Genomic DNA, 26,821 nt, shown 5'->3' on the forward strand with positions numbered 1-26,821 from the left:
TTTCCCCCTTGAACAGTCTTGGCACTCTTGGTGAAAGTTTTTGGACCATAAACGTGAGGGTTTATTTCTGGCCTCTCTATTCTAGCATGTTGGTCTATGTGTCTGTCAGTACCACAGTATTTTGACGACTGTAGCTCAGTAGCGAGTTTTGAAATCAAGAAGTGTGAGACCTCCGTTTTGTTCCTTTTCAACATTGCTTTGGCTACTCTGGGTCACTTGAGATTTCATATGAATTTTTGGATGGATTTCTCTATTTCTGGAAAAAAGCATTTTGATAGCATTGCGTTGAATCCGTAGACTGCTTTAGGTAGCATTCACATCTTAGTGGGTAATTCCTTTCTGCCCCGGACCCCTTCCACCTGCTAACCGGGCACAGAGTCTGAAGGCAGACAGGTCACCGCGGAAAAGCAGATAAAGTACTTTTCAGAGTCCAGACCTGCACTGTCCATCAGAGCAGCCACTGACCACACAGGGCTGTGTAAACTGACACCTTCGTGAGGTAAAATTCAGATACTCAGAGGCACAAGCCGCTCTAAGCACCCGGCAGCCCACGTGGCCAGTGGCTACCACCTGGGTCACATAGCGTATCAACATTTCCCTCATTTCAGAAAATTCGGTTGAATGGCACCATCCTGGATGTTTTTAAGTGGCAAGAGGCCTAAAGCAGAAACGTAAAAGTCCCAAATCTGAATGAGCTGAGATTGTTCCCACAAAATATGGCCACAAATAGAAACAAAGGCTATTGTGGGAAAGCAGAGCCACTGTGCTGGATGGGTGTGGACTGCAGGGAACATGTTATAGGGGGTGGAAAGGAGAGGGTGTGATGGGGGCTGGTGGTGTCCGGGCAGGGCCTCCTCCCCAGCCCCCTCCCACCCCGAGTCCATCAGGGCCAAGACAGCAGCTGCAGGCCCAGCGCAGCCCCTCGTGCAGCCAGGTCAGGAGACCCAGGCCCTGCCCGCCCCCTGCCCGAGTAAGCACTGCCCTCGAAGGCCCCACCTTTCTCTTCAGCAAATGAATTGGTGAGGAAGCCCCCTTTCCTCCTGTGCTCCCACCAGGCCACCACACGCCCCTCCTCCTGGCCAGCGACAGCAGGTGTTGACAGAGCTGGCCTGTCCCAGGACCCTCCCCTACCCTCACCCCTGGCACCACAGCTCCGGAGAACAATGTCTGGGCAGGGCCTGGCCACCCGGCCTCAGCTGCTTATACCTGCCCCTGGGAACGGAGCCAGAGCCCGAGCCAGGAGCCTCCGGGAGGACAGCCCCATGCACACATGGGGCCAGAGTCCTCTGGACAGGGCCAGACAGGGGGCCCCTCAGGCCTGTGGTGACAGGGGCAGCTCCCCTCCCAGCCCAGCACGAGGCCACGGTCATTTCCCTGCCAGGCACCCTCTCTCCAAGTTCCAGGGACCCTGAAGACACCCAGCATCTGTGCTCATCCAGTTCCCACCCTGCCCTCTAGAGGCCACTGGCAGCCCCCCAGGCCCTCTGGCATCGGCAGGCACCCTTGTCTTGAGCTGACCCGACAGCAGGTCACACCAGCCTCGGCTAACCAATGTCTCTGGGCCCCACCCCCAAGTCCTGGGAGCCATACCTTCAAGGGCTTGGATTCCCAGCCCCACCCTGGCAACGAGACACCAGACACACCAGGAACAGAAGCGTCTTTCGACAGGGCCAGGTCTAACTAACCCTGCACACGCGGAGCCACCGCCCACCTCTGTGCGCACCAAGCCCATTCACACACACACATCCCTTTAATGTACAGGTTGCCTTTCTTTACTTTCAAGTTGGTGCTTACCACATATATATACCTTTCTCAATGCCCCATTGATATGTTTTTTTGAGGTGTGATTATATTCTGTAAAGCTCAACCTTTCCAGTGTGGGTTTTGATAAATGAACGCAATTGTGTATCCACCACCGCAGTCAAGATAGAGAACAGTTCCAACACCCTCCAAAATTTCCTGGCGTCTCTTCGTGGTCAGTCCACCCCCATGCCCAGCCCCTGGCAGAACTGATGGGTTTTCTATCCCTAGACTTCTGCCTTTTCCAGAATGTCATATGGATCCTACAGTGTGTAGACCTCTACATCTGGCTTTGTTCACCAAGCAGAAGGTTTAGAGATTCATCCACATTGTTGGTGCATCCATAGTTTGTTCCTTCGACTGTTGAGTACTTTTCCACTGAATGGACGTACCACATTTTTTTTTAACCCATTCGCGTTAAAGAGCATTTGGGTTGTGTTAGTCCTGGGCGATCGTGAATGAAGCCAGTATAACATTTACATGCAGGGTTTGGGTGGATGTAAGTTCTCATTTCACTTGGGGAAACACCCACGGGTGGAACGGCCTGGTCCCACGGTCAGTGTATGTCTTCCTTTACAAGAAAGGACCAAACTCCCGGCCAACGTGGCTCTACCGTTTCGCATTCTCTCCAGCAATGCGTGAGGGTCCTGCTGCTGCGCGTGCTGGCCGGCAGCGGGGATTTATTGTCTGTGGTGCTGGTGGCGGCTGTAGCGGTAGCTGTCGTAGCCATTCTCACGCGAGGGAAGTGGTATCTCATCGTGGTTTTCATCTGCAGTTCCCCAATGATCGGTGATGTTGAGTGTTGTGTCACCTGCTTATATTATTGGCAAAATGATTGATCAGATCTTTTGCTCTTGTTTCATTGGGATGTGTATTTTCTTAGTATTACATTTTGAGAGTTCTTTATATAATCTGGATACCAGCCCTTTATCAGGTATGTGTTTTGCAAACACGTTCTCCCTGTCTGTGGCTTGTCTTTGTATTCTCTTAACACTGTCTTTGTAAGAGGAGAAGATTCTCACTTCAAGGAAGTCCAATTTATCATTGTATTCTGGTATGGATTATGCTTAGGACTATCATATCTAAGAAACTGTTGGCTAACCCAAAGTCACAAAGATTTTCTCCTGTTTTTTCTAGAAGTTTGATAGTTTCACATTTTACATATAGGTCTATGATCCATTTTGAGTTCATTTTTGTTTAGGGTACAAGGTATGAGCCAAGGTGTGTGTATGTTTGCATATGGACATCCAATTGCTCCAACACCATTTGTTAACAAAATTATCTCTCCTCCATTGAATTGCCTTTGCATCTTTGTCAAACATCAATTGACCGTATATGTGTGGGTCTGTTTCTGGACTCTCTATTCTGTTCCATCGATCTCTGTGTCTATTCTTTTGCCAATACTCTACAATCTTGATTTCTGTGACTTTAGAGTGAGACTTGAACTCAAGTAGTATGAATCCTCCGATTTTATTCTTTTTCAAAGTTGTTTTGGCCATTCTAGTTACTTTGCCTTTCCATATAAATTTTAGGATCAGCTTGTCAATTTCTACACCAAAAAATCCTGCTGGGATTTTGATTGAGATTGCGTTGAATCTATTGATCCGTTTGGGGCAAACCAACATCTTAACAATACTGAGCGTTCAAACTCGTGAACATGAAATGGAGCAGGACCCTACGGTCCTCACCCGCCCCACACCCCATGTCCTCAGCCTGTCTTTTGTCTATGGAAAAACTTCAGCCAAAGAATAAGTTTGTTTCTGCGTGTAGCCCCCTCCCTCCGCCTATAAAAGCTCTTGCCCATTGATTGCGGGGGGAGTCGGCCTTTGGACAGGAGTCCACCCTCGCCTCCCCTGCCCCCCCGGTTGCCAGCCTCCAAAACAAAGCCTTGCCTCTTTATTGGCTTTTGACCGGCGAGCAGCCGGACCCCACTTTTGGTTACATAGTATGTCTGTCCATTTATTTAGGTCTTATTTTATTTCTCTCATCAGCGTTTTGTGTCTTCAGCAGATTTTTTGCATATCTTATTACATTAAATTTAAGTATTTCATGTATTTTAGTGTTATTTTAATGGTATTATAGTAATGCGTTTTTATTTATTTTATTTTACTTCCAAGTATTCATTGCTAATACATAGAAATACTGTTCATCTTTGTGTATTGACCTTGTATCCTGACATCTTGTACGACTCACTCACAGGTTTTTATCTGTCCTTTAGAATTTCCTACACAGACAAATGTGTCATTTGTGAACACAAACAATTTTATTTCTTCCTTCCCACCCTGTATACCTTGTGTTTCCTTTTATTGTCTTATTGCACTGGCTAGGACTTCAGCATGCTGTTGAATAGGAGTGGATAGAGTGGAGATCTTTACTTTGTTCCCAATCTGAGGGGGGAAGCATCAAGTCTGTCCCCATTGAGTATGATGGTAGCTGTGGGTTTTTCACAGATGCCCTTTATCAAGTTGAGGAAGTTTCTAATACGAATTTTCTTAGACTTTTTATCATGAATGGATGTTGAATTTTGTCAAATGCTTTTCCTGCATCCACTGAGATGATCCTTTGGTCTTTGCTTCTTTGGTCTGTTGCTGTGGTAAAGTACACTGATTGATTTTCAAATGCTGAAGCAGTCTTGCATTCCTGTGATGAGCTCCAGTTGGCGGTGCTATGTTTTCCTTTTTATATGTTGCTGGATTGGATTTGCTAATCGTTTGTTGAGGATTGTTGCATCTATATGCACGAGAGTTCATAGTTTCACTCACCTGTGAAGCACCTACCTTGAGCAAGGTGTGGGGAGATCCACTGGAGAGGAGGTCAACTCTGACCTCAAAGAGCTCATGCTTGACCCCCAGGGTCACACGGATTGTCTGACCTCATTGCAGAAGATGACGTGGTTCAAAAAGAAAAATGTGCTTCCCGTCGGCTCTCTGGAGTCTCTGTACTCCCTTGAGAGCTGGGAGGTACATTATCATCTAAGGACAAGGTGGGGGTGGGCGGGACTGAGGCACCAAAAGATCGAAGACATCTAGCTGTGGGCGGAGCCAGCGAGAACCCCGACTCCTATCCCAGCCCCTGTTGACTTAACCGCCTTTGACTGGAAACCTCTGCTGTGAACTGAATGTTTATGTCCTCCCAAGTTCACATGTTGAAATCTTACCCGCCATGTGATGGTTTTAGGAGGAAGAGAGGTCGTGAGGGTGGAGCCCATATGAGTGAGATTAGTGTCCTTATAAAAATGACCTCAGAGAGCTCTCTCTCGGCTGTGTGAGGATACAAAGAGAAGGTGGCAGTCTGCAACCCAGGAAGAGAGCCCTCACTTGACGCTGACCATGCTGGTACCCTGATCTCATTCTTCCGGCCTCCAGACTGTAATAAATACATTTGTTTAGAAGCCACCTCGTCTGTGGTATATCGTTATAGCACTCTGAGTTGGCTAAGACACCTTCCCACCCCATCCCTAAGGCCATAGGCTTGGGTGGATAACTGTTTTACTTACTTTCAAAATATACCTGAATCTGCCCACCTCTCCCAACCTCCCCTTCTACCATCCTAAAGTAAGACTGGATGACACAAAATCTTTCTAAAAGACACCCGGCCTCCATTCTTGAACCTCTATATCCAGAGACATATTTTTTAAAAATCAGATCATCACATTCCCTTCTCAGAACGCCCCCTGCAATGTCGCTTCCATCACAATCAAACTAAAATAAAACTCCACACATGGCACAGAAAGCCATGCATGAGGGGCCCCCGCCAGTCTCCGTGGCCGCACCTGGTACCCCTCCTCCATCACTCTACCCCCTGGCACACTGACCTCTGGCCATTATGTGAACACGCCGAGCTCTTGTCTGGGTACCTGCTATTCCTCTGTCTGGAAGATGCTCAGCCCCGAGGTGCCGGGATTCAGTCCTTCACTCCACACAGGTCTCCCGCTCAAAGGTCCTGTTCTCAGAAAGTCCTCCCTAGCCACCCTCTCCAGAGAGCCCCCAACACCCCATGCCTCCTACCAGCCCCTTACATGACTACCTATCCTTCACGGCATGGCTAAGAGCAGGGGCTGCCTTCATGCACGTGTTTTCCATCTTTGTTTGTGAGCTACACGCAGGCAGGTGCCTTGCTTTCCCATTCACGGTGGACTCCCCTGTGCCTGGAACACCATTTAGCACCTAAGAGATGTGCCATCAATATTCAGTGAGGGAGATGAAGGATGGAGGGGCCCACTGGGAGCGTCCCAAGTCCAAGAGACAGAGCTGAGCGGTGGTAGAGGCCATGCCCACCTCTGCTGTCTCCTGCACAGGTCTGGCTCATCCCCGCCCCCCCCCCCCGCCGCCAAGTCTCAGTCCCAGCAACCTCGGTCCCACACGGAGGAGGGGGCCATGCTGATGGAGGCAAGCATTCATCTGGTGGCCCTCTTGCAGGCACTGGGGCAATGTTTTCACGTGCAACTCACCTGCACCAAGATGGGCGTTATTTCAACGGTAATCACGATGATAATGATGGTGATGGTGGTGGTGACACTGGTGGCGTTTGTGGTTCGGTGGTGATAATGATGGTGATGGCGGTGGTGACAGTGGAGGTGGTGGTGATGGTGGCCGTGGTGATAAAGATGTGACAGTAGTAGACGAATAGGTGAGAATGGCAAAGCCTAGATTCACACCCTGTTCTGACTCCACTCCTGTTCCGGCTCTTTCCGGAATCATTTTGCTCCACCTTCTGGCATGCTCTACATCAGTGGTTTTCAAAACTTTTAGTCTCAGGATCCTTTCCGTTAAAAACAAAAATTATTGGGGACCACAAAGCTTATTTGTTTCTGTTGGTTAGTCTATCAATATTTACTCCAAGTTTTAAAAAATAGTTATTTACTTATTCCTTTAAAAAGAACAATGATAAGCCCATTACGTTGTTAACGCAAATAACACATTATTTATGAAAACCAACTCTCTATTCCGAAGTAAAAATATTTAGTGAAAAGAGTAGCATTGTTTTACATTTTTGGAGTCTTTTTAACGTCTGGCTTCACAGGAGCCAGTTGGATTCTCACATCTGCTTCTGTATTCCATCTATTGCAATATCACACATATGTAGTCTCCAGAAAGCTCCACTGTTAAGTTGTGAAAAAATAAAGGTGGAAAAGGAAAAAAGCATCCTAGTATTTTGATAACAGGAGATTTCACGTCTTGGCCCCTAGCAGGGTTTTAAGCTCCCACTTCGAGAAGTGCTGCTCTAAGACCCTCCAAATGACGTGGAGGCGTTCTCGGCTTCAGGTGTCCCGGTGTCCCTGCAGGGCGACAGAAGCACCCCGGAGCCCGTGCACGCTCCAGTGCAGACTTGCCACATGACCTGGGTGATGAGCTTCCCACCTCGAGCTCTTGGTCACCTTTGCATAACATTGCTGGGTTTCTCTGAGTTCTGCCTGCTAACCAAACCTAGCCCACAAAAGAGGGACAGGTTGGTGGTGGCCGGTGAGTGGGAGCAGGGTCTGAGACCACCGCCAGACCCAGTCCTGGGAATCTGCAGAGCATCCCTCCGGGACGAGTTTCCACATCTTGAGAAGAAAGGGCAGCGTGGTTGCCCCGCATGCAGGTTCCCGAAAGCAGATCCTGCCGTGGAATCTTTTCCTTTTCCTCGGTTTCCGTGGCATCAGGCAGCAGACCCGGGCCCTCCCCCAGATACTGGGAGAATGTGTCAGAGTCCTCATGGACCTCCCAAAGTTAGGCTGGAGAAAGCCAGCCCTCAGCCCCAGTGTGGGTTTGCCAAAACCCTGCGCTTCAGGGCTGGAAAGGCAGCCCCCAGCCAAGGCTCAGGGCTTCGGCGCCGGGGGAAAGACCTCACCGCCCTTCCATCCTCTGTAACTGAGGGCAGGGGACAGGCTTCTGGCCTGGGGCTCAGAGACAGGAAGGGGCAGAGCCTGGATCAGCTCTAGTCCACAGCTTTCAGGACCCCGAGGCTGTGTCCTCAAATGAAGACTCAGAACAAAAGCACTTAGAACATGGAAGACGTTCAACAAACTTTGGTCTGGCTCAGCAAAGCAGACCGCAGGTCTTCAAAGGGAAAGCAGATGCAGGATGCCCGAGGGTCCCTGTTGCAGTGGGCGAGTCGTGTCCCCCAAAGGCACATCAGTGTCCAAACCCAGTACCTGTGCGTGTGACCTTATTTGGACATACGGTCTTTGCAGGTGTAATTAAGTTAAGGACTTCCATACGAAATCCTGGATTACCCTGGTGGGCCCTAAATCCAATGACTGTATCCTTTAAAGAGAAAGGAAAGGAACATTCGAGACAGGGATACACAGAAGTAGAGGAAGTGTGTCAATGAGCCAGAGAAGGGGGTTGGGTGAAGAGGGGCCGGTGTCGACCGAAAAGAAATACACAACCTAAAAGTAGAGAATTGTGTTTTATTTGGCGAACTTGCTGAGGACTTAAGCCCAGGAGGCAGCCCCTCAGATCGCTCCGAGGACCTGCTCTGAAGAGGCAAGGGAGGAACTAGGATATACAGGGGTTTTTGCAACAAAAGCCAGGTGGCAGGAACACCAAAAGATTGCTGTTAATGAAAGAAAAACCAGACATCTCAAGTTAATGAATCTAGCGCTTTTCTCTGTATGGGAAGATGCAAGAGCCTGGGCTCATTGGAATTGTTCCCCTGATGTGCACCTCAGCTATCTGGGGCCAGCATCCCGCTTTTCTCCATCCTGAGTCCCCTCAGGGTGCACAGTCGGGCGGCTGCAGTGGCTGACATCTTGGTGGCTGTGACACCCTTTGTTTGCTGACATGGCAAGCGACATTCTCTGTCCACACCACGGGAGCGAGCTGTACCTGCTCTCCGGGGAATGTCCACCTCATTGGACCTCAGGGCACCCCAGCCACGTCACCCCCACTCACGGCAGTGCCCACCACGGCCCACGCAGGAGGGCTAGAAGCAGAGGCTGATGGCCCGGATTTCACCTCCGTGAGCACGGGGAGGTCTGGGTGCGGGCACAGTGGCATGTCCAATGGCATCCGGCACCATGCGCTCCCCACGGCCACTTCAGTGCTTCCTGTAAAGTCCCTGGAGGACTTGCCCTGTAAATAACACCTTCCTGTCCCTCTAGGTAGGAGAACAAGTATTGGGACCAAGAGAGAGGGAAATTCCATGCCTTTATCTTTATTTACTATCAGGGTTTTGCCTGAATCAGGGGTTTGGATGTGACCTTCTGGAGGACAGGTGTGTGTGTGTGCGTGCATGTGTGTGTGTGTGACACAGAGAGACAGAGAAGCAAAGAGACAGGGAGAGAAAGAGACAGAGACTGAGAGATGGAGCCATCCAGGCAGCCGGCCTGCTCAGGAAGCCCCAGCCCGGTGCCCACGCGACTCGGAATTCCAAAGAGAAACTCTCCAACTGAATTTCACAGGTTCCTCTGAGAAAGGACAGAAAACAGCCACTGCTCGGTCCCCACACCTGGCTTGGTGACTCAGCCCGGGAAACATCACCAGACAGCATCTCCCCAGCCAGAGGCGGAGGGACAGGTCTGGGAATGCGATGCCTCCCTGTGGGAGCTGAAGCCACAGGGACAGGGCTGGAGGACGGCTCTTCTCCACGTGCCCAGCCCCAAGTGCAGGGAGGTTACAACTCCAGGCGTTTAGCCCTGCCTTGGCCACTCCCCAGCGGCCTGGCCTGGAGCCGGTCACTTAACCTCCATGGGGCGGGGAATGGTGACCCCGCCACCAGGCGGAGGAGGGGATGGAATCCCGCAGGCGCGGAAAGTGGGGACGTGGTGCCCGGCACAGGACGAGCGATGGATAAATGCCGTGATTGTTTTCACGATTAGCTGTTGTGCTCTGGAGACCTCCACATACCCCTCGTGGGGAAGTTATCTCAGTCCTGCTGCACAGGTAAGGAAACTGAGACCTGGGCGCTGAGATGTTCTGGAGTTGTCCCTGAGAGTCTAGTCACACCATTGGGATGGATTTGCCCTTGGGCCAGCAGGGGACAGCGGGCCCAGGCTCACCTGCCCTGGCTGAACCCCTGGGCCGCCCTGCTGCCACCCTGGGCCCAACTAGGAGTCAGGGATCCGGCTGCACCCCTTACTACTTGGGGCTCAGTTTCCTCATCTGAGAAACGGGAGAAATAGTCACTGCTGCTTCCGTTGGCTCGGCAGGTGTGAAAGCACCTGGCATCTGCCTGGCTTGGGCCCCCCACCCCAGTGGACCGGCCCAGCCAGCGCTGGCCCTGCAGGGGTCCGAGCCTCCGCAGCCCACCCGGGAGGCGCCCCCTCTGAGACGGGCGTGTGTGTTCCAGCGTGTTCTGGCTACCCACCCTTCCCAGTGAGGCAGCCGGTGCAGCAGAAGGGGCAGGGCCCCCCAGGGCTTCCCCTCTGAGCCTGTGGGTCTTCATTAACGGGGTGGCCGAGCACAGAGGCTCGGATCACAGCTCTGGAGCAGGCTGCTGGGGGACGATTACTTTCGGCTCTGTGCCTCTGTTTCCCCGCCTGTAAAATGGAGCCTGTCAGGACCTGCCCTCTGGGACTGTGGGGAGGATTCAAGCCCCTTGCCACGGAATCGGGGACAGGGTGGGGGATCCATCAACAGGAGGCTGTGGGTCTCCCGCAATCCCCACGGACCGACCACCCAGAAGGAGCGACCCTAACGGTGACGAGTGCACTCACGCTAGAGCAGGGTTTCTCGGCCCCGGCACTACTGACATTTGGGGCCTGATCCTTCCCCCTGTGGGCCACCGTCCTGGGTGTGGATGGGTGTTTAGTGGCCTCCCTGGCCTCCACCCACTAGATGCCAGTAGGACCCCCGGCTGTGACAACCAGGGATGTCTCTGGAGAGCACATGATGTCACCTCCAGAGGGGAGGCCAAACTCTCCCAGCTGAGAACCACCGACCGTTCTCCAGACTTGGAAACAGTCTTAACTTTAATTACATTCTGCCTGAGAAAGAGTAAAGTTCTCTGTATTTGCAAAGGCACTTAAAAAAATCTTACTTCTCACAGACAGATCGTACGAATTATCAAATATTCAGAACCGAGTGAGAAGCCAGCGGCTATACTTCAGAGACGGTACCAGCCACCTCTTCCCCTGGGTTCACTAGGGGTGTCCTCTCCCCCCCCCCACCCCGGGGACTCACGGCAGCCTGCAGGGTGAGATGCTGTAGTGCCCCGCCCCCCTTGACAGGTGGGGAAACCGGAGCACAGAGCACAGAGCTTCACGAACTTGCCCAAGCCCCGGCAGCTCCTAGACGGTGAAGCCCACCCAGTGTGTCCCCAGAGCCATCACCGACAGCCCCCGGCTCTGCCCATCTCTGTGCCTTTTCTGTCCCATCCCTGCACTTGGCCACGTGTCCATTTGACCTCAGCAGTGTCATTGCATAAACTCAAGCTCGCTTCAAACAGGCAGCATCAACAATGACTGAGACTTTCCCTACTTGGGCCCTGAAACCTCCACCCCAGCGGACAGAGGCTTTGTCTTCTTCCCCAAATTCCCCGTGGATTGGCCCTGACGACCAGCCATGGGCCGGGCTGCCAGCAGCCGCATCCAGCTCCACGCAGAGGCTTCAAAGAGCATCCGGGCAGGTCTCGTTGGCCCCGCGCTGCACAGACCCTCCCCTGAAGAGGCAGAGGGCTCCCACCCTGGCCCTGAGCATCTTGGCTGAGCAGTTCTGCATCCAAAGGCCTTGCAAGGTGACCGTGGGGTGGGACCGGTCCCGGGGGTGAGCCCAGAGCTGCCGAGGCAGCACACCCCACCCCTTAACCCGGGGCGCTTTGATGCCCTGGAGGAACCACCACCTGGCCCAACGGGGTGGGCACGATGCTGAGGCTGTGGGCAGTTTGGTCCGGGGCCACCACTCGGCCGGCTGGGGCAGAGCTAAGGTAGGACTTCCTGCAGCCGCTCCCCTGAGAGCCTGCTCCAGCTCGAGGGGCTGGAAAGGGCCTCCCTGTGTGGCTCCGTGCCCCGCCTGGTGGTCAAGCTGCACCCCGCTGACCACCAGTCTCCGGGGCTGCCCTTAAGGTACTCTCCACCCAACATAAGGTGCTGGGGTTCTGCTGAGGGTCAGTCCTGTCCCTTGGAAGGGAGCAACTGACAGATTCCGTTTGGAAAAGTCCCCGCACCCTACCTGGTCTGGGATGGCTGGCAGTGGGTGGGCCCAGCTTCAGCTGGTCTGCCCCTGGGGAACAGTGGCTGGAGGGAGGCCCCGCAGGCTCTGCAGACCGAGTCCCAGGGCACCTGCCTACAGGCGGGGTGGGAGGGGGGCTGGGGGAGAGCCCTAACCTCCTCCTCCGTTGGTTGTTTAGCGGCATTAGAGTGTCTCATCTATACAGGAAGGCTTCAGGGGTCTAAAAAGCTCCCTGGGGGCAGAAGAGGTGAGGGGAACTCACACAGGAGGAAATCCACAAGGAGGTGGGCTCCTGGCCAAAAAAAATAATCCTCAGAAAGAGATGCACTGAGAAACATGGGTATGAGGCAGGGGTCCACACGTGGGACAAGGACAAAGGGCTCGGGTGTCTGGGGTTCCTCTTGTGTTCTGGTGGCTTCCGCCTGGGGGAGAAGTGGTGACAGTTTCTCGGGCTCGGAAAGAGAGGGGGGTCCCCCCCCACTCTGGCTAGGGTGGGCTGGAGGCCTGCAAGAATCTGTGATCATGTGCCCTCCCGCACCCCTAACCCATGGAGGCTGACCCCACTCACCAGCGCTCGCTCACCCCGTTTCCGGAGGGACGTCCGAGCGCCGGGCGCTCCAGGCAGAGGGCGGCGAGGCAAGGCCGCGCCAGGCGGGGACTGGGGTCCCGGCGCGCCCGCTCCGCTCGCCGATCCCGCCCGGGTTTTGCGGCCGCCGCGCCCTCCGTCCCTCTCCCCGCCTCCTCTCCTCCCTCCTCCGCTCCCTCCCTCCGCTCCCGCGGTTGGATCAGTCTTCTGGCATTTCCTGCAGCCGGGCCGCGCCGCCAGCTGAGCCCCCGCGCGCCCGGCCCGGCCCGGCCCGGCCCGGCCCAGCTTCTCACGGTAGGAGCGCGGCGGGGGACGAGGAGGGGACGAGGAGGGACCGAGGAGGGGGCGGGGAGGAGGCCGCGGCCCAGAGGCCCGGGAGCGTCCAGCGGGCCGCCGGGGGGGCTGCTGAGCGGGCTGGGGGAGCCCCGCGCCGGAGCCCGCAGACCCCGGGGACTGGGGCGTAGCCCGGCCGACCCCGACAGTGGCCGGAGCTGGGGAGCCCCGACCCGGGCCGTCGCTCGGGGAGCCCGGGGTGATGCGGCTACGATCCCAGACACGGGCGGGCGGGTTGGAGCGCGGGTGGGGCCGGAGAGTGGGAAGCGGCGGGCAACCGGGCTCCCCAGTTTCGGGGCTTGAAGGAGCGGGGAGGGGAGGGAGGGTGGCTGGGTCCATCTGCGGGGAGTAGCCGGGTCTGTGGCCCCAGCTCAGCCCAGACCCAGGGGATCTTGAAGGGGCAGGGTCTGCGGGAAGGGGACCTGCTGCCTCTGGCTGGGGTCTGGGATTAGCGTCTGGCCTTCCAGCGTGGGGCTTGGTCTGTGTCCACAGAGTGAGGGGCTGCGTGAGCTGAGGGGGAGGACCTCTGCTGTCACCCACCCCCCCGGACCCTCCATCTCTAGGCCACTGAGCCCCTAAGACAGGGAGCCTTGGAAATTGTTCGGGGGACGTGAGTCTACACGAGGGTACCGTGCACTTGACGATTCCTGGGGGCCGAGGGAGGGTGGGACGTGGGGGTAGGGGGCTGTCAGCAGCCCTGGGGGCCAGCTGCTGCCACTTGGAACCCCCAAGCTGGGCTGTGTGCTGTCGGAAGACCCTGGAATTGGGATTCTGAATGGCTCCTGGGGGTGTGGACAGGGCCCACCATGGGGAGGTGGACTTCTCTGCCCCCGCTCATCCTTGTTCTGAGCCAGGCCCAGCCCAAGCAGCTGGTTGGATTTCTGCGCTTTTTGCCATTTGGGGGTCCGTCTACACCAGAGATCTTTTATATGTGTGTCTGCCCGTCTGCCTGAGCCTTCAAGGTACCTTTCACAGGCCGACCCCTGTGATGTTCCCCCAGGCCAGGTCCAGAGGCAGGACCGGGCTGTCACAGCCTGGGCCATGGGCACAGCCTTTGGGTTGGATGTGGACGCCCTTGGATATGTGTGCGCCAGGTGGATCCGGGCCCCGGACAGCAGAAACCCTCCCCTCGAGTGGTTTGTCGGGTGGCTTTTACGCACTTTCTTGGCTGTGTGAGGCCTTGCCGCTCCTTGAACTTGACAGGCTTTGCAGGCAGCTGGCAGCTCAGGGGCGTCAGGCTTCAAGCTCCAGATCCGCAATCCCATTGTCTGCTTGCGCGCTTGTGGGGCAGGGCCCGGGGCGCCAGTAGGGTAGGCACTGAGTGTGTCTGTCTGGTCTGTCCTGCCAGCTGTGTTTAGAGACGGTGACAAAGCAGATGGGCCAGGCAAAGGCCCTCGAGTCCGGGCCTCGTCCTGGGGAGGCTGCTGTGCAGATGTGGACCCGTGGGCGGTGCTTCCTGGACGCCAGATGGAAGCCCCTCCTTCCCGGGCCCCGGGGGTCAGGCTGGCCTGAGTTGGGCCGGGGATCAGCGAAGTCTCCAGAGGTTTGCTCCCGGCTCTTTTCAGAACGCCGGCTGCAGCCCCTCCCCTAGAATGGTCGTTACTGTGCTCAGAAGTTCGGGGATCGGTTTCTCTCCTGAAATCTTTCTTCCTGGAAGCTCCCTGAGCTGTGATGGTCATCGGACAAGCTGCACCTGGGGGTGGGAAGAAAGACTGCGTGACAGGCCGGTGGTTTGAAGGTTGTGGTGTGTCTTCGGCAGCTGCGTTTGGGGGACTTGCACTTTCTGATGATTCTGCGCTTAAGTCAGGGTGGGCACGCATGCACGCGTGCGTACATACACACACACAATGCACAGGTGGACGAGAACTCACCCAAGGTGATGGAAGCGTGCTTGCCCCCTTCCCATTCATTCAGGGGACAGGTGTGCAGCCACAGCTGGGAAGCAGTGTCGCTCACGGTTACAGGGGTGAGACCTGAACCCCAGGACTGGGGGCTGTTCAGGGGCGCACGGTGTGCGTCAAAAGGATCCCCGTCGTCTGGACTTGAAGGGAGGTGTCAAGTGCAGGGCCCACCGTGGGGTCCACGGGTCGGATGGAACCACCTGGCGGCTCTCAGGAGGCAGAAGCCCAGGCGGGCACTGTCGGGTCGGGGGCCAGGGGTTGGGAGGCGCAGAAGGACGGTCACCGGGCGTGCCGCTCGCAGCTGTCACCAAGGAGCAGAGGATTGCTGTCCGTGCCGGATTTGCCCCATGACGAGGGGCGAACCTCCTCCCCAGGACGAGGCCCGGACTCGAGGGCCTTTGCCTGGCCCATCTGCTTTGTCACCGTCTCTAAACACAGCTGGCAGGACAAACCAGACAGACACACTCAGTGCCTACCCTCCTGGCGCCCCGGGCCCTGCCCCACACGCGCGCAAGCAGACAATGGGATCGCGGATCTGGAGCTTGAAGCCTGACGCCCCTGAGCTGCCAGCTGCCTGCAGGTCGAGGAAGCAGAACTTACGATGGGGGATGAGCTCTCTGTGGGTTTATGGCTGGCCTTGGTGGCTCGGTAACCTTCACCAGCTCCCCAGCCGTGTGGGCAGATAAACTTCTCCAGGGACGGTAGCGGTGGTCGAGGACAAAGGACTTGGACTTTGGATTATGTGTCCTCTTAGCATCACAGTTGCTCCAGGCCAGGGCTCCTGTGTGCCCGTGGGCGTGAAGTTGGCATATATTGGCGTCTATGCTGAGGGCAGTGGGCACCCGCTGTGTGGTCAGGACCTGCCCCATTGAAGGCCAGGCTTGGACGGGACTGCGTCTGGGACACGAGGTCTCCGGCTGAGAGTTCTCTGTCCAGTGAGGTAGCCGGGGAATGAGCCGTCAAGGTTAAGAAATGCTGCAGGACCGAGACGTGGGGCTGCCTGGAAGTGCCCCAGGAATACCCAAGAAGGGAATCCCTGCGCCAGTATCACATACCCTTGGGATTCAGGGAGGGAGGCTCGAGGACCATTGGGAGGGGCCTCGGAACCACCGGGCCAGGGCCCTGGGGAGGTGAGAGAATTGCCAAGGTTATCTGGGTCATCCAGCCAGTGAGAGACCGTCCCCACCACTCAGGACATGAGCCTGGTTGGCCCGCGCCAAGGGACTCACAGGACCTTTGTCGAAAACCTCAGAGCTAGTGCTTTGCTGAACTCCCAAGCCCACCTCACACCCACTCTTCTCTCCAGACTGGCCTCTGCTCCTGACTGAAGCCTCCATTCGAAGGTGCTGGGTTTCATTTTCTTAGCACCGTGATCCATGCATTTCTGGAACCATCTCCATCCTGCATCTGTTCATTCGAGCGGGCGGGCACTGTCGGCACATAGGTCATCCTTCGCTCATTGCCTGGATGTCTGCTCAGGGCTCTGTCCCCCGGGCCTGGCACACATGTGAGGCTGTAGAATTGTCTTCGCCCGGGGTTGCCCCATCCTGCATCTCCCTCAGGTCTGTGGACCTCACCAGCGTTGACAGGCAGGACACCTGACCAGCCCGTGCCCTCTGTCCTAGGAGAGATGGACCCAGCTTGCCCGCCTTCCCAGGGGTCCTGCCATTCCTGGATTAGAAGTATTGTGTGCAGAGTTCACTGGGCGAATGGAGGTGGCCTGGACTGTCCGGGCCCTCCCTGGCCCTGGCTGGGATGAAGGGCTGCAGGGGGGTGTCCTGGCCTCACAACGGAGCAGTGCTGCCCCTATCCCAATGAGAGGGATATTTCACAGGCTTAATGAGCACATCAGGAGGGGATTTGGGGCCGCCCCGTCCCACAGGCTGCTGACCCTTGTGACCAGCTGGGGGTCACTTTCTCTTGTCCCAGGCCGAGGAGGGGAGGAGACCGGGAGTAGGCAAACGCCCAGGAAGGCAGAGGGAGGGGATGGCCCAGCAGGGACGGGCCAGGCTTCTGAACCAGTAGGGAGGGAGGCCGCCCGATCCTCGGCCAACAGTGGGCAGGGGCGGTGGCTGGCTTGGCCACAGCCACCATGAACCCGTTTTCAGTGGCTTCCACTCGAGGAAAGGCAGTCCGCCAAGGGGAGGGATCACGCGGCCGTATTGATGTGCCCGCCTATTGGGGTGAATGCGGCGCAGGGGAGGTGGCTTAAAGGGCCAGGCCTGCTAGGCGGCGCAGGAGTGGGGAGGATGGGGCGGTGGGGGATTCGGTGCCCGCCTATTGGGGTGAATACGGCAGAGGCCATTAAAGGGCTGGGGGTCTCCCCGGGGTCTGTCACCGGGGCTGCGCCGAGGCTGCTAGGGCGGCTCCAGGTGGCTGTGTCCTCTCCCGCTTCCCCAGGAGGCCAGAGGGAGGGGCCGGAGGGTGAGCAGCTGGGACAGGAAGGCCGACTGCCTTCCCTGTAGGATGAACCTCATCCCCACCCACCCCACTCAGGAGTCACCCAAATCCAGCGGGGTGGAGGGGGGGCGGAGTGCGCACTGTGTCTGAGGTCTGCAGACTTGAGGACCAAACGTTCTGGGTCAGAGAGACCAGGGACAGGCTTTTTGTTATTTACCGACACGTTTACCGAACGTGTTTTTATCCCTTTGCTGCTTTCAGAGACGAGAAGGGTCTCTGGACCGGAGGTGGGGCGGGCTTCATGGTCAGTCCTCAGCCGCCCTTGGGGTGACACCCAGGGGTCGGGGGCCCTTGCAGGTCCTCCCATGGACCCTGGGCTTGTGGGCTTCTCACCCCAGCCCCAGGAGACAGGGGATGGGGGGAACCCCACGCCTCCCAGTTGGAGCCTAAAGGCCAGTGTGGCATCTGGCGCAGGGCTCTGAGAACGTGGTCAGGGGTGGCCGTGCACGGAGCCCCTGCCCGTTCAGGACGCCTCTGCGTCCACCTCTGCAGTGGCCCTGACTGGGGCCCTCTCCGGGTCAGCACTCAGCCAACCCAGAGTGACAGGACAGGCTCTCCTGCGTAACCCTGTTCCCGAGGGGAACCTGGATGCCCGCCGCCCCCTCTGCCGGCCCGGCCTGGGCTGAACCGAGCAGGCCCCTGGTGCCCTGGTACAGGCCTGGGGCTGGAGGACGGCGCAGAGGCTGGCCAGGGTCTCAGGGGTTGATGGTGTCAGGGATCATGGTGGATTTGGAGGCCAGGCCAAGGAGGCGGCTCAGGGATTCTTAACCCCAAGTCCTGGGGCCAGCAGTTTCTCTACCCACTAAAGCTCTGTTTCACTATCTGTAATCCGGGCCCACAGCAGTCCCACGAGAAGTCATGAGACGGGTGACCATTGGCCCCGTGTTGGTACTCTGCCTTAGCTCCTTGCGGGTTAGGAACCAGACCTCCTTGTAGGCCCGAGGCCAGGTGCACGGTAGGGCCTGGGGGTGTTGGGGGTGGGGAGGGAGAGCTGGGGCTTCACATTAATGCCCAAAGATGAGCTCAGGTGGAGTGAGAACCCCACCCCCAGGACTGAGAGCTCCAGCCCCCAGCTGACCTTTAGCATGTGCCCATCTCCGGGGCAGAAACTGACCCACAGAAAGGGACCTCGGTCCTGATGCTTTGTTCTCTGGCTTCAGAGTGAGTGCAGAACTCTCACCTGAGCCCTCTCGTCTCCCCTCCCCAAACAAAGCTGAGGTTGAGGCCCAGGGGCTCACAGGGTCCACCCAGCTTCCATTAGAGAGGCAAGGAGACCGCAGCCCAGAGCATGGCAAGATCGCCGTGCTGTCCTCACTGGGCCTCCGTTTCCCCGTCCGTAAGGCTCCCCGATCCCTGACATCCTGTGTTCCACATTCCTGTGTCCCCCAGACAGGTGGTGATGGGGCAGGAGCTGGGAGGGAAGGGGCGTCCAGAGCCCCAGCTCACTGCCCGAGGCCCAGGTTCTCTGGACGGCTCAGGTCCCCAGCACCTGCCCTTCCAGCTGTTTTAGCCTGGAGGTACACAGCAAGTTTTTGGTGTGTTTTTTTTTTTTTTGAATTTTTGAATTTTATTTTATTTATTTTTTATACAGCAGGTTCTTATTAGTTATCTATTTTATACACATCAATGTATACCTGTCAATCCCGATCTCCCCATTCATCCCACCCCACCACTTTCCCCCCTTGGTGTCCATACGTTTGTCCTCTACATCTGTGTGTCTATTTCTGCCCTGCAACCCGATTCATCTGTACCATTTTTCTAGGTTCCACATATATGCGTTTATTTACGATAGTTTTCTCTTTCTAACTTACTTCACTCTGTATGACAGTCTCTAGCTCCATCCACGTCTCACAGCAAGTTTTATATGGAAAAAAGTTTCCACCAATTTTTAAAAGTGTGAAAGCCACAGGAATTCTCTGGCGGTCCAGTGGTTAGGACTCCACGCTCTCACTGCTGGGGCCACAGTTCAGTCCCTTTTCGGGGAACAAAGATCCTGCAAGCCACGCAGTGCGGCCGAAAAAAAAAGGGTGAAAGCCACAAGACCGATGGTTGGAAAACTCTCCCCCTCTCCCTCAGGCACCACACATGACTTCCTGTCACCAAAGCGGCTGCCTGCTGCCGGCCCCTCACCCCTGCCTCCCTGCAGTCCGCCCACATGGGCCACCCGGCGTGAGCCCTTTGTAGAACCTGCTGCCGCTTCTGTCATCCTCCACCCCCTTCTCCCGGAGCAGAGAGAGAGCAGCCCACTTGGAAGGAGCCCTCGCCCACTCCAGCCCACCCACACTGTTTCCGCTTTGGGCTCCTACGACAGAGCACAGGTGGCCCCTGCTCTGAAGCCTCCATGCTGCCTCTGGACTGCAGCCGCCCCTGAAGGGCAGGACCCCTGGAAGGGCAGAACCCAAAGGGTAGGATGCCAAAGGCTGCCAGGAAGAGACCCAGCCCTTGGTCCCGGGAGGCTGGGTTAGTTTGGGTTTGCAAGAAGATGACCCTTGACTCAGAATGTAAGACTTCAGCCCCACCGTGCGATCCTGAGAATGAGGCCGCCCGGGCACAGGGCCTGGTCGCTGATCCATTCCAGTGGCCACTGTGGGTCATCCTTGCTGGTCAGCAGGCTGGCTCTGGAGGCTCCCAGGGAGGGGGGTAGAGGCGTTCCCCTCCGAGGGGCAGTCTCAGTGCTGGGCCTGACCACTGGGACCCCCTCCACGCCCTGCATGCAGCCGTGCAGCTCTCTCTCCCTGGCAGTGGGCATCCACCACCAGCAGCTGCCAAGGCCCGTCCTGCAGGAGAACCTTCCAGCTGCCCAGAGCTGGCCGGGCTGGGCCGGCTTTCCCTCACCTCATCAGAGGGGAGACTTTCTCAGCCTTGGGGCAGGGCCCCGCCCTCTGCTCTGTTCTCACAGATCGCTGGGCGCTCACTCTGATGGGACTCAGCACCTCTGTGCCTTAGCATGTGCTGAACCCTTGCCTGGAAAGCCCTCCCTCGGCTCCGTCTCGGGCGCTGACTCCCGGGCACAGTGGGGTCGGCGTCCAGGCTGTTGTGCAGGGAACACCAGATGCCTGGCCAGCGCAGCCCTGGCCAGCACTTTGTCTGTGGGCCCTGCATGGGTCCACCTCACCCCTTATCTGCCCTTCTTTTTTTTTTTTTTGCTAGAAAATACTATATGTAATATTTTAAAGACTTTTTTAAATTGAGGCAACATTGGTTTAAAACAGCATGTAAGTTTCATGTGTATATATAGTGTGTACATTGTATTTCAAGCTCTGGATACACTACAACGTGCTCACCACCAAAAATGGTCTCCATCCGGTCCCATACTGTTGATCTCCTTTACCCATTTTGCACCGCCGTGCCCCTCCCCCCACCAACCACTGCTCTGTTCTCTGTATCTACTTGTTTGTTTGGGTTTGGTTTGCTTTATCGTTCATTTTGGGTTTTTTGTTTGTTGGTTTGTTTGTCTGTTGGGTTCCACATGAATGAGATCCTACAGCATTCTTCTTTATCTGTCTGACTTGTTTCACGTAGCATAGTGCCCTCGAGGTCCGTCCGTGTCGTCTCAAATGGGCAGGATTTCATCTTTTCTGGTGGCTGAGTAGCATTCCGTTGTGGACACACCACTTCTTTGTCCTCTCAGCCTTCTTCTCACGGGCTGGGGGTTGGGTCTCCAGCCAGAGGCCCAGGCCAAGCCCTCGCCTCCTTCCACTTGCTGGGGAAATGTCACTTGTTTTCCTGGCAAGTCAGCGAGCTGCTGCTTCTGTTCGTTTGGTTTGGGTGTTTCGTTTTCAGGCGGAGGCAGGGAGCGCGGTTAAGCCAGATGCCCGAGTCTGTAAACAGCGCCCCTGGAAAAGCGCTCCTGACCTGCCCTGGGGGCTCTGGAGCCACCCGTCTGACCACATGGACGCCGAGTGGCGTGGTGGTTAGAGCGTGGGCTCAGTGGGAGTCCCCCCCACTCGGACACGTCACTAGCCAGGGAGCCCTGGACAAGTCCCTTAAGCTCCAGGCCTCAGTTTTCCCATCTGTGAAATGGGCGTGGCAACGCCGGCCTCGGAGGCAGGAGGAGGATATGCTTGAAGCCCAGAGCCGGCCCCCAGAGATGCTGCAGCCACCGGCCCTCATCTGGCCGAGGCTCTGCCAGCAGGGAGGGACCATCTCCTTATCACTGATTAAAGCTTTGATTAATGATTAATGAGTGGGAAAGATTTACACCTAGAAACCACAGAAAAGAATAAAACCGATCCCGCCTCATCAAGGTCCTGGTCTCTGGCTCTGCTTGCTTCAGGCTGGGAGCCCGAAGTTTCAGCGGGCCCCTGACCGCCCTCCCCCCGGGGGTTGCCAAGCTGACATCCCAGCGTGTTTTTGTGCCGTTGCTATATATGGATGAATCCACAAACAAATACAGGACCCTCTGGCTCCTTGACAGATGTCGCATGACTGCCGCTCTCCCTTCACGCCCCTGCTTATTTCCCATAACTCCGGAGTCACGGAGAAGTTGCAAAAAGCCGTATACGCAGGCTTTTGCAGCTTCTTTTGAGCCATGCAGTTATGAGTGCCTATGCCTCGTTCACTATCCTTATCTTCTATATATAAGTCAGGACTTATTTCCACTCCTCCGTGGAAGGACTCTGGGTAGTTTCCGTCTTATCCCTGGAGCATGTCCTGCGTTGGGTCTCCTGGAGCACGTAGACGGGTGCTTCTCTGGGATATTGGCCTGCGGTGGCGTCTCGGGGTCCCAGGGTGAGCATGTGAGCAGCCCACTGGGTGTGGCCAAGTGGCTTCCACTGATGCCCCAGCACACGTGGGGGGAGCCGGCCTTTCCCCTGCAGCAGATGGAGAAGGAGGACACCCGGTGAGCGAGGAGTAACAAAGCTCCCAGCACCGGCGTGGGGTGGGGGGCTCTTCCCAGGACCTGGCCCAGGTGGGTGGGCAGGGGCTGCGTCTCCCGGTAGGGCGGGGTCCTCGGCTCACCGTCTGGCTGGGGTTGAGACGATCTTTCTAAGCCAGTCCGTAGACCCTCCTGGCCTTGGGGACCCGCCTGCTGTGTCAGTCCTCTTGAATCCCACTGGACGGAGGTCTTTCTCCCCACCTCTGCCTGGGCTGCAGGCTGAACATCAACTCCCAAGGGCACACGGAACAAGATGTTTGCCAGGGTCTCCCAAGGGGTCGCTCAGCGACCGGCACGTTCTGTTCATCAAAAACAAGAACTATATGTGACATGACGCCCGTAGTTGATGACTCTATTGTATAATTGAAATTCACTAGGAGAGTAGAATTGAAATGTTCTCACCAAGAAAAAGTAAATAACTGTGTGAGCTGATAGACGTGCTAATTAACTAGGTGGGAGGAAGCCTTTCTCAGTGGAACGTGTATCAAATCAGTGTGATGTACACTTTCAATATTTTACCGTTTTATTTGCTGATTATACCTCAATTAAGCTGGCAAAAAAGTAGGCTGAACCTGAGACGACGGCAAGGGTCCGGGGAGGGCGGGTCTGTCTGAGGATCTGCAGGCCCTGCCTGGAGCTGGTTAGAGCACAGAGGTGCCCAGCTTGAAACACAGCCCCACCCCCCCATGCCAAAAATGGGGCACAGATGGCGGCCAAGTCCCAGACCACGGTGTTTCCACGTGGCTGTTACGTAGAAGCTGATCACTGGCCGGAGGGCTGCTGCCTGGTTGTCTGGTCTCCTGGGGCCTGGGTGCAGAGACCATTGGTGTTACTGGTGCACCAGCCCTTTGGGTGCTTGGGGCCACTCTGGTCCACAGCCACCAGCGGGAAAGTGGCCCGGGCAGGATTTGGGCCCTTCTGCCCGGCATCCGTCCTGGGAGAGGAGCTTCATCTCCTCCATCCCCCAGGTATGGCCAGGGAGATGCCCCTTTTCCCAAGGGTGCTGGGTGCTGACCCATCCATCTCGGGGAAGCCTGCTTGTGTGTGTGTATAGGTCGGCCAGGGTTGCTATAATAAACACCATAGCTGGGGCGGCTTAAACAACAGACGTTCATTGTCTCCAGCCCTGGAGGGTGGAATCCCAGATCCAGGCGTGGGCAGGGCTGAGTCCTCCTGAGGCCTCTCTCCTCGGCGTATAGATGGCTGTCTCCTCCCTGTGTCCTTACAAGGTTGTCCTTCTGTGTGTGTCTGTGTCCTGATCTCCTCTTTTTATTTGTTTATTTATTTATTTGGTTGCGCCGGGTCTTAGTTGCGGCTCGCTGGCTCCTTAGTTGTGGCAGGCGGGCTCCTTAGTTGCGGCGTGTAAACTCTTAGTTGCGGCATGCATGTGGGATCTAGTCCACTGACCAGGGATCGAACCAGGGCCCCCCGCGTTGGGAGCGCGGAGTCTTATCCACTGCACCACCAGGGAAGTCCCCTGACCTCCTCTTCTTATAAGGAACCCAGTCCTGTGGGATTAGGACCCACCCTAGGGACCTCGTTTTACCTTAATCACCTCTCTAAAGACCCATCTCCAGAAACAGTCACATCTGAGAGACTGAGGGTTAGGACTCCAGCAAATGAATTTGGAAGACACAATTCAGCCCTGACCGTGGGTAATGGGGGGGCCATAACCTTGGGCGCCCAGCACAGTGGGAGAGCTCATCAACAGATTCCTGGGCTGCGATTCTACTTTTATTTCCTGTGCAGCCCACATGTTTGCAGGGAGTAGGATTTTGAGGCCACCAGAACCTTTAACACCCATAAATGTGCAGAAATGTTTTCAGATTTCACTCCCTTAGATCTTGACTGTTTTATAGCTGCCCGGGCGCCCTTGGCCAGCATTTTCAGCACGTGCACCTGGGATGGAGCCAGAGGCCCACACCACACGGTACGAGAGTCACACACACACGGAGCCGTTGCGCTTCCCTGGGTCTGAGCTCCACCTGTGGGCAGGAAGTCCAATCAGGCGAGTCGTGGGCGTTTGTAGGGTCGGCACGCCTGTGGCCATCAGGTCCTGCTGCCCTCTGGCCTTCCTACCTGCCAGGCCATCCTCTCCCGGCCACAGCATCCCAGGCCCGGATCAGCTTCCCCATCACCATTGCCCGCTGTCCAGTTCGGCAGACACCCTCTGCAGTGGCCCTTGGGAAGCCACATGTGGCCTTTCCTTCAGGCTAGGTGGACAAGGGGACGCTGCAGCAGCGGGCCGTCCGTTCTGACGCTCACAGACCTTCCTGTACCAGCAGCTGTGTGCAGAGTCCTGAGAGCTGGCCGAGTGTGCTCTCCTGCCCTGTTCTCTGCAGTGCTGGCGGCGGTCCCCAGGGGTCCCCTGCCCCTCCCTGTTACCAGGCCTGATGGGTGCCCTCTGGGCGCCGCGCAGGGCCTGTGGAGACCTCCGCCCAGAGCTCAGGAGGGGGAGCAGGTACTCAGCTGTTGGTAGCAGCTGCTCTTTCGGGAGGTGGTCCCAGGGGTGCCTACTAGGCCTGACCTTATGGGCTTCCTGCTGAAGCTCCAAATGCAGCAGAAAAGGGAGAAACGACTTCTTCCACGCCAGGGGGGTCCCTGCGGGGCTCCCCCCACGTGCGGCCACCACCAGCCCCACCAGCTCGTGCACCCCCACCCCCCACCCCGGCCCCGGCCACCGGAGCTGCAGGCTGGGCTGGCGGTCAGTTTTTTTTTTTTTTTTTTTTATGCGTTACGCGGGCCTCTCACTGTTGTGGCCTCTCCCGTTGCGGAGGACAGGCTCCGGACGCGCAGGCTCAGCGGCCACGGCTCACGGGCCCAGCCGCTCCGCGGCATGTGGGATCCTCCCAGACCGGGGCACAAACCCGTGTCCCCTGCATCGGCAGGCGGACTCTCAACCACTGCGCCACCAGGGAAGCCCTGGCGGTCAGTTTTTAAACTGCGGTTTAACAAATAATGGGAGGAAGACACACAGGCAAATGACTCCCCTCCTGCCTGTTCATTATTTTTAAACTGTGTCTGCTTTTCAGTTTATTTTTAAATCTCAAAAGCACAAGGAACATGCTGTTTATCTCCGGCAAGCCTGTTCTCTCCGACGTGACCATTCGCCACTTCCCGGCCAAGTCTGGAGCATCCCGCCTCTGGCCGGGCCCCAGTTGGCCTGATGGGCAGGAATAACGCCGTAGAACCCATGGACCCCGGACACCCGCTCCTTCAGGCCATGGGGGCCTCTCCCTGACCAGGGCAGCTTACCCGGCTCAGCCCCTGACCTTTAAAAACCTTATCGCGGGCTTCCCTGGTGGCGCAGTGCTTGAGAGTCCGCCTGCCGATGCGGGGGACACGGGTTCGTGCCCCGGTCCGGGAAGATCCCACATGCCGCGGGGTGGCTGGGCCCGTGAGCCATGGCCGCTGAGCCTGTGCGTCCGGAGCCTGTGCTCCGCAACGGGAGAGGCCACAACGGTGAGAGGCCCGCGTACCGCAAAAAAAAAAAAAAAAAACCTTATCGTGTTCAGGGGAAATCTTTCTACACTGCTTTACCCACGTGATGCCTTGCAGGCTTAAGGTATAAAGGAGAAATAATTTAACCCTTTTCCTGGTGACTTGGGTCATTACAACGATTAATTGTTTCTAATGCTTAACATTTTGTTGAGGGCTCTTGACATGGTCCAGCTCCTTTAATCTTTAAAACCACCGTACGTGGTGAGTTCTGTTACCACCCCCAGTTCACAGGTGGGAACGCTGAGGCTCAGAGAGGTGAGGAAGCCTGCCAAAGTCACCCCCCGCCCGCACCGTGGTGCGTGACAGGCCGGGATTGGAGCCAGCTCACCTGATGACGCTGCCGTGACACCGAAGCCCTGGAGGGATGCTGCCTCGTGCGGGGCTGTTTGTCCCTGTGCTAAAAGGCCCCAGACACCTTTTCTTAAACTTCTTGTCGGAGGGGGTGTCAGTTATTTCTTTCCTTAAAAAACAACTTGTTTCAGCTTCTGGTCCACCCGTATCTGGGATGGACTTGATGAAGAAGACTGTTAGAAATGTGTGCAAACCAAGAGTGAGTAGGAGCTGAAGGAGGGCCGAGATGTGTCAGGGAGTCGTGAGCAAAACCACAGCCGAGATGTTCTGTGATGCTTCCCTTCGCGGCTGCCGAGAGGCTTGCTTTTGTCCGTGTTCCGCATCTCGTTCAAAATCCAGTAGGGCTCTTCCGGGTTGTTCGCAATAACCGATGGGTATCAAGTGCCCACTGGAACCCAGAATTTCGGGGTATAGTACAGGCACCCCCTCTGTTCAAACTCAGGACCAGCTGTGAGGTGCCTGGCAGTGCCAGCTTCGGGTGTGAAACCAGGGCTCAGAGACGGTCCATGCCTTGCCTGCTCCGCCAGCTGGTGAGTCCAGAAGCCCCTCGTAGGTCGGACACCAGGAGCCCCAGATCAACTGAAAGGCAAAGGAAGGGAATGAGGGGGACCGCAGATTAAGAGACTTAGAAGGGGGCCTCACAGTCGGACCCTCGGGATGCACCCTGGATGATGAAATCGTAAAGGTGAAGGTGAGGGTCTGGGAGGACCGGCGGCGGGGCCGTGGCCGGGACTCGTGCCGGATGGGCTCCTGGGGTGACTGGGCAGCGCTGACTTCTGACCTGGGTGGTGGTTGCAGAGTGTTTGTCTAGAGGAGCTCATGAAGCCGAACGTCTGTGTGGTTTTCTGTATTTACATTTTATTTTATAATAAATGAAGCTTAGAAAAGAAGCTGCTCTGGGTGGAGCCCTGGGAAC

The 26,821-nt window shown here is 56.5% G+C and overlaps 1 protein-coding gene across 1 annotated transcript in view; it reads left to right on the top strand.

Annotated features, from left to right (window-relative positions):
• The first annotated feature begins 12,512 nt into the window (after positions 1-12,512).
• The window catches only part of OSBPL5 (oxysterol binding protein like 5), a 66,783-nt gene continuing 52,474 nt past the window's right edge, over positions 12,513-26,821 (top strand). Inside the window, exon 1 of the mRNA XM_032638819.1 lies at positions 12,513-12,774. The gene's annotated coding sequence lies outside the window, so the exon portion shown is untranslated. The remainder of the gene's footprint in view (positions 12,775-26,821) is intronic.

Source organism: Phocoena sinus, chromosome 8 (assembly GCF_008692025.1).
Source record: "Phocoena sinus isolate mPhoSin1 chromosome 8, mPhoSin1.pri, whole genome shotgun sequence".
Taxonomy (NCBI): domain Eukaryota; kingdom Metazoa; phylum Chordata; class Mammalia; order Artiodactyla; family Phocoenidae; genus Phocoena; species Phocoena sinus.